Source organism: Palaemon carinicauda, chromosome 7 (genome assembly GCF_036898095.1).
Source record: "Palaemon carinicauda isolate YSFRI2023 chromosome 7, ASM3689809v2, whole genome shotgun sequence".
NCBI lineage: Eukaryota > Metazoa > Arthropoda > Malacostraca > Decapoda > Palaemonidae > Palaemon > Palaemon carinicauda.
This window is the reverse complement of record NC_090731.1, coordinates 126,000,053-126,010,052: the sequence shown is the minus strand read 5'-3', so window position 1 is coordinate 126,010,052 and position 10,000 is coordinate 126,000,053.

Genomic DNA, 10,000 nt, shown 5'->3' with positions numbered 1-10,000 from the left:
GATATTCCCAGAGAATTTACCTTAAGGTACCAGAATTCTAACTCCTGGAGCGAATATCCCTCCTGAAAGGGATATCGCGACATATCAGAGGACGTATTCTTGATACGCCACATGGCAATCTGCATCCCGAACAGAGATTTCGTCTCGCAGGCGGCAATTGGCAAGAAACGAATTCGGGAAAGAAAAAGGGGGAGCCGCTCCCAAGGCTCCCTATCTCCCGATTCGTAAGCGTGCCTGGCGCCAATCCTGGCGCCATCTGTATTCCTTGTAGCGTACACGAGGTGCTACAGATACTGTATGTAGGGAGGGGTCCTACAGCCCTTTCTTAGAAAGGCAAGGGCGGGTCCATCAGGACGACATGGCCATCTCACCCAAAAATAGATTTTTCGCTTCGCTCAAAATCCGTTTTTTGGGCTCAAGCCATGTCGTCCTGATGGAAGTATACCAGAGCATTACTGTATCTGTGAATTCTCAGAACGTGCCGTACTCCCCGGATGTAATTTTTCCCGGTCGACTAGACCTAGAGACCTAAGATGTTACCATTATACATCTTTTCAACTAACTATAAACCATGTTAGAGCTTCCTGCCCCCTACAGGGAAGAGTCCTACTAGACTCTGGAAAAGGCTCGAAGAGTACATATACCTATGTATGAATACCAGGCAAGCTAATATAGTGGTCTCGCCCTATATTAAGTAAGGCATAGTTTGTAAAGAACCACTGCGTCAATATGAAATATCGAACAGTTCTCCGCACAATACTTGTATTGGACAAAGGTTTATATCCGCATAGGAAGAAACTAGTAAAACCCCCATCGTCCCCTTATGGGATGGGGTTCTCCCGTTAAGGGAAAGCATAAACCAATGCAACATACCTTGCATAAAGGAACAATTCTATTAGAATTATCCCAGAAAAGGTACATAGAATGAAACCTCAATTATACCAATAAATTGACACAGGTGAAGGAGACGCAAGGTTCTCAAGAACAAGTTCAGTGACAGACAATAAACAGACAGGTTAACCACAATTATATATATATATATATATATATATATATATATATATATATATATATATATATATATATATATATATATATACATATATATATATATATATATATATATATATATATATATATATATATATATATATATATATATATATATATATATATATATATATATATATATATATATATATATATATATATATATATATATATATATAAGAAGAGGATAACCCAAAACTTTAAGCATAAGTATGATAGTAAACAGAACTTGTTTATCTGAAAGAAAACACATTAAATGCCACTTTTAAGATACCGAGGTATCAAAGTCATAAAAGTCTGTATTACAAATCAATGACATTAGCGTTAGAAACGCTCGGCAAACATGTCTGCACTTATGCTAGGTTCACCTTTGGAAATGGAACAGTCTACATGGGCAACTCAGTGCCCTCACTTAGTTTGTAGTACGGTATGTAACTACACACTCACCCTGGAATTAATCGTCCCAATTAAAACCACTGTTCCTTGCAGAGTTAAACAGTAGGGTTAACGACGCGACCCACTGCTACCACAGATCTCTTTAGTTCCTCTACTTGCTTCGCATAGTGGCGAAATTTAAGGATGAGGCAACTTTCCTCGGATCGTGACCTGCGGGTGTACTGTCAGGATCCGCTCTGCGAATAAAATATGTGATTTTCGCTCTGAGTTGATTCAGAGATAAATTTGAGCCTGATGTTTCTCCCCTGAATAGTTGACCACCCTTGAAGTCTGAAGTTCTATGAAGATAGACCTTTAGGCATTCTACTGGACATAGAGATGCATCTTCTTTCAGAGGGCAGATTCTCCAGGGACCCCACCTGTTGGTGGGTAACTCATTCTTGGCGAGAAACGTAGGATCCGGAAACAGGTTCAGTTCTCCCCCATCCAGGAACTGAACACGACCTGCCTCTCTCGAGAGGGCTACAGTCTCACTAACCCTGGCCCCGGACGCGAGTGCAAATAGGAAAATAACTTTTTGTGTCAAATCCTTTAACGAACACTCTTCATTGCACAACAGAGAAGCGAAATGAAGAACTTTGTCTAAAGACCATGAAATGGCCTTTGGAGGTGCTGAAGGTCTGAGCCTAGCGCAGGCTTTCGGAACTTTATTAAAGAACTCGTTACCTAGGTCGACCTGGAAGGCATATAGAATGGGTCTTGTTAAAGCAGACTTACACGCTGAAATCGCGTTAGCTGCCAATCCTTGACCATGGAGGTGGATGAAGAAAGATAAGCAGAAGTCTGTTGAGATCTCCTGCGGATTCTTCGCCTTGACAAAGGCCACCCATTTTCTCCCAGATGACTCATATTGCCTTCTAGTAGATTTGCACTTATATTCCTCTAGGAAGTCTATGCTGGCTTTCGAAATCCCGAAACGCTTTCTCACCGCTAGGGAGAGAAAATCATGAGCTGCAGGGTCCGGGTTTTCTGTAATGAAGCGCAGACAGTCGACTTCTGGACTCGCTGGGTCAGAACTGGATCTGGTAGCGGTACAAACTTAAGCTGTAGTTCCAATGCCAGGGGGAGCCACACGCTGTTCGGCCACTTGTGGGCTACTATTGCCGCTACCCCCTTGAAGGATCTCAGTTTGTTGAGGACCTTCAACAGAAGGTTGTGAGGAGGGAACAGATAAATCCTGGACCCTCTGTTCCAGTTGAGGGACATCACGTCCACTGCTTCCGCTAAGGGGTCCTCGTACGGGGACACGTACAGGGGCAACTTCTTGTTGTCTTTCGTCGCAAAGAGGTCTATCTGCAGTTCTGGGACTTGATTCAGAATGAAGGAGAATGATCCTGCGTCTAAGGATCATTCCAACTCTATCGGTGTGAACCTGGATAGAGCGTCCACTGCCACATTGCGGACTCCTTGAAGGTGAACTGCCGACAGGTACCACTTCTTCTTTTCCGCAAATCGGAAGATGGCCAACATCACCAGGTTAAGAGGTGGTGACCTCGATCCTTGTTGATTCAAGCATCTCACAACTACCTCACTGTCTATCACCAACCTTATGTGGATCGAGTGACGCGGGGAAACTTTCTTTAAGGTAAGGAGCACTACCATAGCTTCTAGAAAGTTTATGTGAAAGGTCTTGAATAGCTTGGACCAAGTCCCCTGGACTTTTTTCCGATGAGAGTGACCTCCCCATCCCTCCTTCGAGGCGTCTGAGTGAATCGTCACTGACGGGGGAGGTGGCCGAAGAAGAACCGACTTCTTTAGAAGTCTGGCTTGGGACCAAGGCCTGAGAAGAGTACGTAGCCGAAGCGGAACTGGTCTTCTCAGATCTCTTCGCACGATTGATGCATAACTTCTCCAAACTCCGGTTGCATCCTTTAGCTGTGCTCTTAGCACTGGGTCTGTCACCGAAGCAAACTGGAGAGAGCTCAGTACCCTCTCTTGTTCGCGTCTTGATATCCTTTCGGAATCTAGAAGTCTCTTGACAGAACCCGCTATCTCCTTCCTTTTCTTCGCCGGGATGGAGAAATGGTGTGACAAAAGGTCCCAGTGGATTCCCAGCCACTGGAACTTTTGAGATGGAGAAAGTCGAGACTTTTATCTGTTGATCTTGAAACCTAGGTACTGTAGGAACTAGATCACTTGACTGGAAGCTTGCAAGCATTCTGTCTCGGATGCTACCCACACCAACCAGTCTTCCAGGTAGGCTACTACCTGAATTCCCTTTAGGCGTAATTGTTTGAGAGCTACGCTCGCAAGCTTCATAAAAATCCTTGGGGCTATGTTTAGCCCGAATGGCATGGCTCTGAAGGCGTATAATCTTCGTTGTAGCCTGAACCCTAGGTAGGGGGAGAGTCGACGGTTGATTGGAATGTGCCAATAGGCGTCTGACAGGTCTATAGAGACGGAATATGCCCTCTTGGGCAGTAAGGTCCTTATGTGTTGCAGTGTTAGCATCTTGAATTGTAATACACTATGAACTTGTTGAGTGGCGACAAGTCCAGAATGACTCTGAGCTTTTCCGAGTCTTTCTTGGGAACACAAAACAGCCTCCCTTGGAATTTGATGGACTTCACCTTTCGGATCACATTTTTCTCCAACAGTTCTTGAACGTACTCCTCCAGAACGGGGGTGGAGTGTTGGAAAACCCGAAGGCCCGGGGTTGGAGTGCTGTACCAGCTCCAGCCCAGTCCATTCTTGAGTAGGCTGTGGGCCCAGGGATCGAAGGTCCACCGATCCCGAAATTTCAGAAGTCTCCCTCCTACCGGTATCATCCCACTTGGACTGCCGTCCCGAGGTCTTGCCTCCCTGACCACGACCACCCCTGAATCCCCTTCCCCTTGAGGGGCGCCCAGACGAGCCTCTGGCTGCCCCTCTAGGCTTTGCTCGAAAGGAAGTAGACTGCCCTTCGAACGATGGGGTGAATGCCGTGGACTGTGTCGCCACGGCCTGGGGTACCCACTGAAAGGTGGTCGGGGTTTGTGCCACGATCTGGGGCACTGGAGGCAATGGAAATTGCAGTTGCTGTTGCTGTCTAAGAGGCTTGGCTGGCCGAGACGGTAGCCTAGTCCTCATAGTCTTCCTCTTTGGTTGAGGACCCTCATCCGGGGAAGACTTTCTTTTGATAGCCAGGTCCCACCTCTGGAGAAGGTTTCTATTCTCCAAGGCGGCCTTATCAACTACTTCTTTGACCAAATCGGTAGGGAAAAGGTCTTTGCCCCAAATGTTGGAGGAGATTAGTTTCCTTGGCTCGTGCCTCACCGTAGCCGAGGTGAACACGAACTCCCTACAAGCTCTCCTCGCCTTGACGAAGCCATAAAGGTCCGTCGTCACTGTGGCCAGATGAGTCTTGGCCACCACCATGAACATTTCATGGACCTTGGGGTCACTTGCCATCGTCTCAAGAGTAGTCTGAAGAGACATTGAGGCAGCCAGTCTTTCTTTTGTCTCGAACTCTCTCTGCAAGAGAAAGTCAGACAGCTTAGGGAGGTCCTCGCCGAACTGACGTCCGGCGATATCAGCCTCCAACTTCCCAACTGAGAACGTAAGATGGACGTCCTTCCAGTCTTTGTGGTCCATAGGTAGGGCCCGCGACAAGGGTTTACACTCCTCCAGGGAGGGGCAAGGCTTGTCGGCCTCGACTGCTTTTAGTACAGCCGCAAACCCTTTCTGTAAAAAGGGGAAGGCTCTAGTAGGAGAGGACACAAAGGAAGGGAGCTTCTTGCTCAATGCAGCTACTTTTTAGTTAGAGAAGCCCCTCTCTTTCAACGAGGATGAAAGCAGAGCTTGAGCCTTAGTATGGTCCATCACTATGACCTCCTTCGGCTCTGTCTCCTCCTTTGAAGCTGGTTCCTTCCTCAGCCGGACACATGGTTTAGCATCTGAGCACAAGGGAAGGTCTTTCACATTGAGCCTTTTCAGGGCCCATGTGATTCTGCAAGGCTCTGCATCCGCAATTCCATTGCAGCCGCCTTCTCCTGATTCTCCTTCTGCATTTGTTGGATCATTCCAAGAATAGAAGAGAGGGCCTGTCCCAGCTCTACTGGGAGACCGGCCGATGTTGAGGGAATAGGCTCCGGAATCTGAACCGGAGTAGCCGACACCTCGTCGACCTCTTCCTCTACGACGTCCGGGGCTTGAACTTCATCCTGGCCTTCTGCCAGGAGGTCTTCTTCCAAACGCTCGTCCACGTCAGACATCCTGTCATCTAACTGGATGTATTGCATCGCGACCGCGACTTCAGCATCCACCTGGATCTGACTATGGGGGATCTCCTCTTGAGGCTGGGGAATCACAGCATCAGCTGATGCCTTAGGGAAAAGATACGCCCTCATCTTCTCACTTGGAAGATAAGGGCCAGAGGTGTTCTTTTGGAAGCTCCTTACCCAGGTACGAAGCTTCTCCCTTGCTATATCCCTTGATTCCGCCGTCCTAGGGAAATCAAAAGCCTCAGTAATCAGGTTAGTGCACACAGTACTTACCTGAGGGTCCCAATACTGGAGATCATCCTTGGAGACAGCGCATGCTGCGTGTCTCCTACAAAACTCATGTCCGCAGAGATTCTTGCTGCGGACGTTGCAGAAAACATTTCCGCACTTCGGAAGGTCCTCCTGTAAAGAGAGGAAATTTCCATTAGTATCAAGTGAACTATGTATCACTGGATATGCATAGTATAGCATAACAATTCAGAAAGGAAAGACACACACTTGTGTTTCCCTCACAACCCATTGTTGCTGCCTTCCAGATAATAAAATCGAATGGTTAATCTCTTCTAGAGTAACCAATGCAAAGTTTCCAGAGGAAACAGGTGGAGCTCACACCTAAGCAATGATTTTAAAATCCTGGATAATAGACAGGAAAGAACTCACTTTCCTATCTGTAGGGCAACAGCAAAGGGCTGCAAGAAAACACAAAAGTGCTGTACCAAAACCCATACTATAGTTTTCTTCTTACAGTATCTGTTATACTGAAGAATACTGGTACAGTATAGGAGGTTATGTGCCGGCCGGCACTTGCCAGCCGGCACACACCATAACTAGCTTTAAATTATACTACTTAACAGCTATAAGGCGGCAGAACGCTGGTTCAAATGCATGTGCCGGCCGGCAGTAACTGCCGGCTGGCAACAGCCAATGTCGGTCGGCAATGACTGCTGACCGACCACTACACACGGTAGTACCCGGCTGCCGGCCACACTCTTGGCGACCGGCAGACAAGGGCTGACATTAGCCGGCCGGCAAAGGTACAGGACCGATGCCAGCCGGCAGCAAAAGAACCAGAGGACTACAACTGCCCGGCTGCAGGCCTCATAGGCCGGCAGCCGGGTCGGGTACAGCACTAGAAGAAAAACAGAATAGATGCCGGGATAAGAGTGTATACTACCTCCAAGCCCGGCAATCCGAAAGAGTGCATATAAGGAAGGGGGAGAATCTAATTCAGGCTTCCTGACCAATGCCGTCTGACTCTGCAGGCAGGCATGGATGAGGGACCAATGGAGGTCCGGGCAGCACTCAAAACAGAAGACCCTTGCCGGCCAGCAGCTCTGCCGGCCGGCAAGGGACTGAGTCAATTCCACATCCTAACCTATTCTAGGTCCAGATGTAAAATGGCGTACAGTACTGTAATGGCTAGGCCATTACAGAGATAGAGGGGGAAGGGACAAAAGAGGGTCCTACCAACCTTGCTTTAGTGACGGATCACCCGCAGCCAAGAAACTTATCTTAGCCTAAGAGAGATCTAAGGGGGGAGGCCAGCAATACTTGCCAGCTCCCAGAGCACCAAAGCAAGGAAGGTGTTGCCACTCCCAGGGAAAGAAACTTATCCTCCCCCGAGAACAGCAACAAGGACTAGTCTGGTAGATCACAAAAGAAGGAATCATATCCACAGAAACCTTCGGTAGTGACCTAAGGAGGCTAAGCCACCTTTGTCTGTGTCAGGCCAGCGAGGGAGACTCTACCCCAAGCCAGACAAACACAGACTCAGACTAAAAAACTCTGTTGTTCTGTCCCTCTTTGAACCAGACTTACTGGAACAGGAAGGTACAGTAACACCCCAGTATAGTTTTATCGAAAATTAATTAGGAAAAAACCACTTAGGGATAAGCCCAAGGCTTAAACAGAGGGAAAGGGATTGCAGACCTTCTCCGAAGAAAAGAAAGCAACCGGGGAGTATGAGAAAGTATACTAAGGCTCTATAAGCAACTTAGCCTAGGCACCAAGAGAATCGATTACCTAAATCACCGAAACTCACTCGTATACTATCTTGGAAATATTCCACACAATCTTAAATGTATAAAACATAGCCTAAAGCTTCAATAAAACTTTAATACACTCGGAAAACCCAAAATCATGCATGAAGTATTAGGACCAAAAGACTAGGCTACATGGCTTAGCGTAGGCCAGAATGGCGAATACTTCGCCAAAATACTACTAAGCACGAAAGGAAATCCTATGTAATGTTAAATAGCTAAAAATTTATTAAAGCAAAACAACCGGGAATGTCGCTCTGACTAACTAAACTTATACCTAGCAAGTGACAGCGTCCATGACGCCTCCGGTAGGCTACGGCTCTTGTAACAAAGATTAATCCTATTAATCACTCAAAAATTTACCAAGAGCCTACATTTATACATAAAAGACATGGTACTCAACTTATCAGAGGCCGACGAAGACGGAGAAGCCATGAAAAGCAGAATAAATCCAAGATTTGCGAGAAACACAGGAAAAAACACCGAGTTGTTAAGCTACGCAAAAAGGAATACAGATGGCGCCAGGATTGGCGCCAGGCACGCTTACGAATCGGGAGATAGGGAGCCTTGGGAGCGGCTCCCCCTTTTTCTTTCCCGAATTCGTTTCTTGCCAATTGCCCCCTGCGAGACGAAATCTCTGTTCGGGATGGAGATTGCCATGTGGCGTGTCAAGAATACGTCCTCTGATATGTTGCGATATCCCTTTCAGGAGGGATATTCGCTCCAGGAGTTAGAATTCTGGTACCTTAAGGTAAATTCTCTGGGAATATCGCCGTAGTTGTAATATACCCTAGGAAGCTACCCTATAGGAACTTCCATCAGGACGACATGGCTTGAGCCCAAATATATATATATATATATATATATATATATATATATATATATATATATATATATATATATATATATATATATATATATATCAAAACATGCCTTCATATATCTGTTTATATACTTATATTAAGAGAGAGAGAGAGAGAGAGAGAGAGAGAGAGAGAGAGAGAGAGAGAGAGAGAGAGAGAGAGAGAGAGAGAGAGAGAGAATCAAATTTTCCTGTCATATTGTATCACGATATTTTCCATTTGATATTTTTTAGTTGAAGAAAACTTTATCAAACTTAGAACACATTTCCACTCAACCTATAATGATACAATATGCCGTCATTTTTTTGGAGAGCTACGGCTGGAAAATTAGAGGTTTAAGAAATCTTTGACTAAATAATTAGAGGAAACCATTGGATGAATGATTGGATAATGAAGGTTATTTTTCTTGTAAATGGTAGAAGTTGAGTTGAATAGTTCGATATTTCAATCTATTACAGAAGCGAAGTGCTCAAACACTTTTTTCGTTTTTGTACTTAACAGTTTTATCATTACATCGTGTATGCCTTGTTTATAAGTTACATATACAACTTTATTGTTAATAAATTTTTATATGATTACTTTATCATAAAACCCACTTACAACGATTCATTATTATAACTATTGCCTTACGCATAAATTTCATAAAGAAGTTAGATCATCTTTCCTTCTCATTTTGGTAATTTTTTTATTTTCCGATTACAGTAAATTTCCTTTTCTAATGTAGATAAGTTGCTTATGACAGATTTTAAGGAGGTTGAACTCAACAGCTTTGGGTATATTTTTATAGCAACTTTAAATCAGTATTACCTTCAAAGTGGCGTCATAATGATAAATATTTTTACTGTCATTTGAAGAGCTATGATTTCCTCTTGTTATTTAAATCAATTTTAGTTACATGATATTGATCGAAAAAAATATATCTCTTCATTCAACAAATTCTAATAAGAAACAACATTCAAATCAAACTTTATCATTATCCTTAAAATAAAAAAAAAAAAAAAAAACATCGAATTTCTTTTTCGGTCTTTAACTCTAGTTGTATTTATTTTCATCAGTATATTTTTTTTTTTGTCACGGAGAAATTTCGTTTTGATAATGCGTGTTAATCACAGAGATGACACTTATCTCCTATTTTATGAATATATAATTTTCACTTGTGATAGATATATTTAAAATACATCTAATGATAATAATAATATAGTATAATAAGGATGATAGTAATATCGGTTCTTCTATTTAGTGTTTTTTTCAGCTTTCATGCGCATAACCATTTAGGTAGATATCACTATAAAAAGTAATCCAGGTTTATTTGGCCTTCATATTATTCATCAATTTATCTTCGGTTCCTCTGGCAACATCTTATAATACCGTATTTCCTTTTCTTGTTATA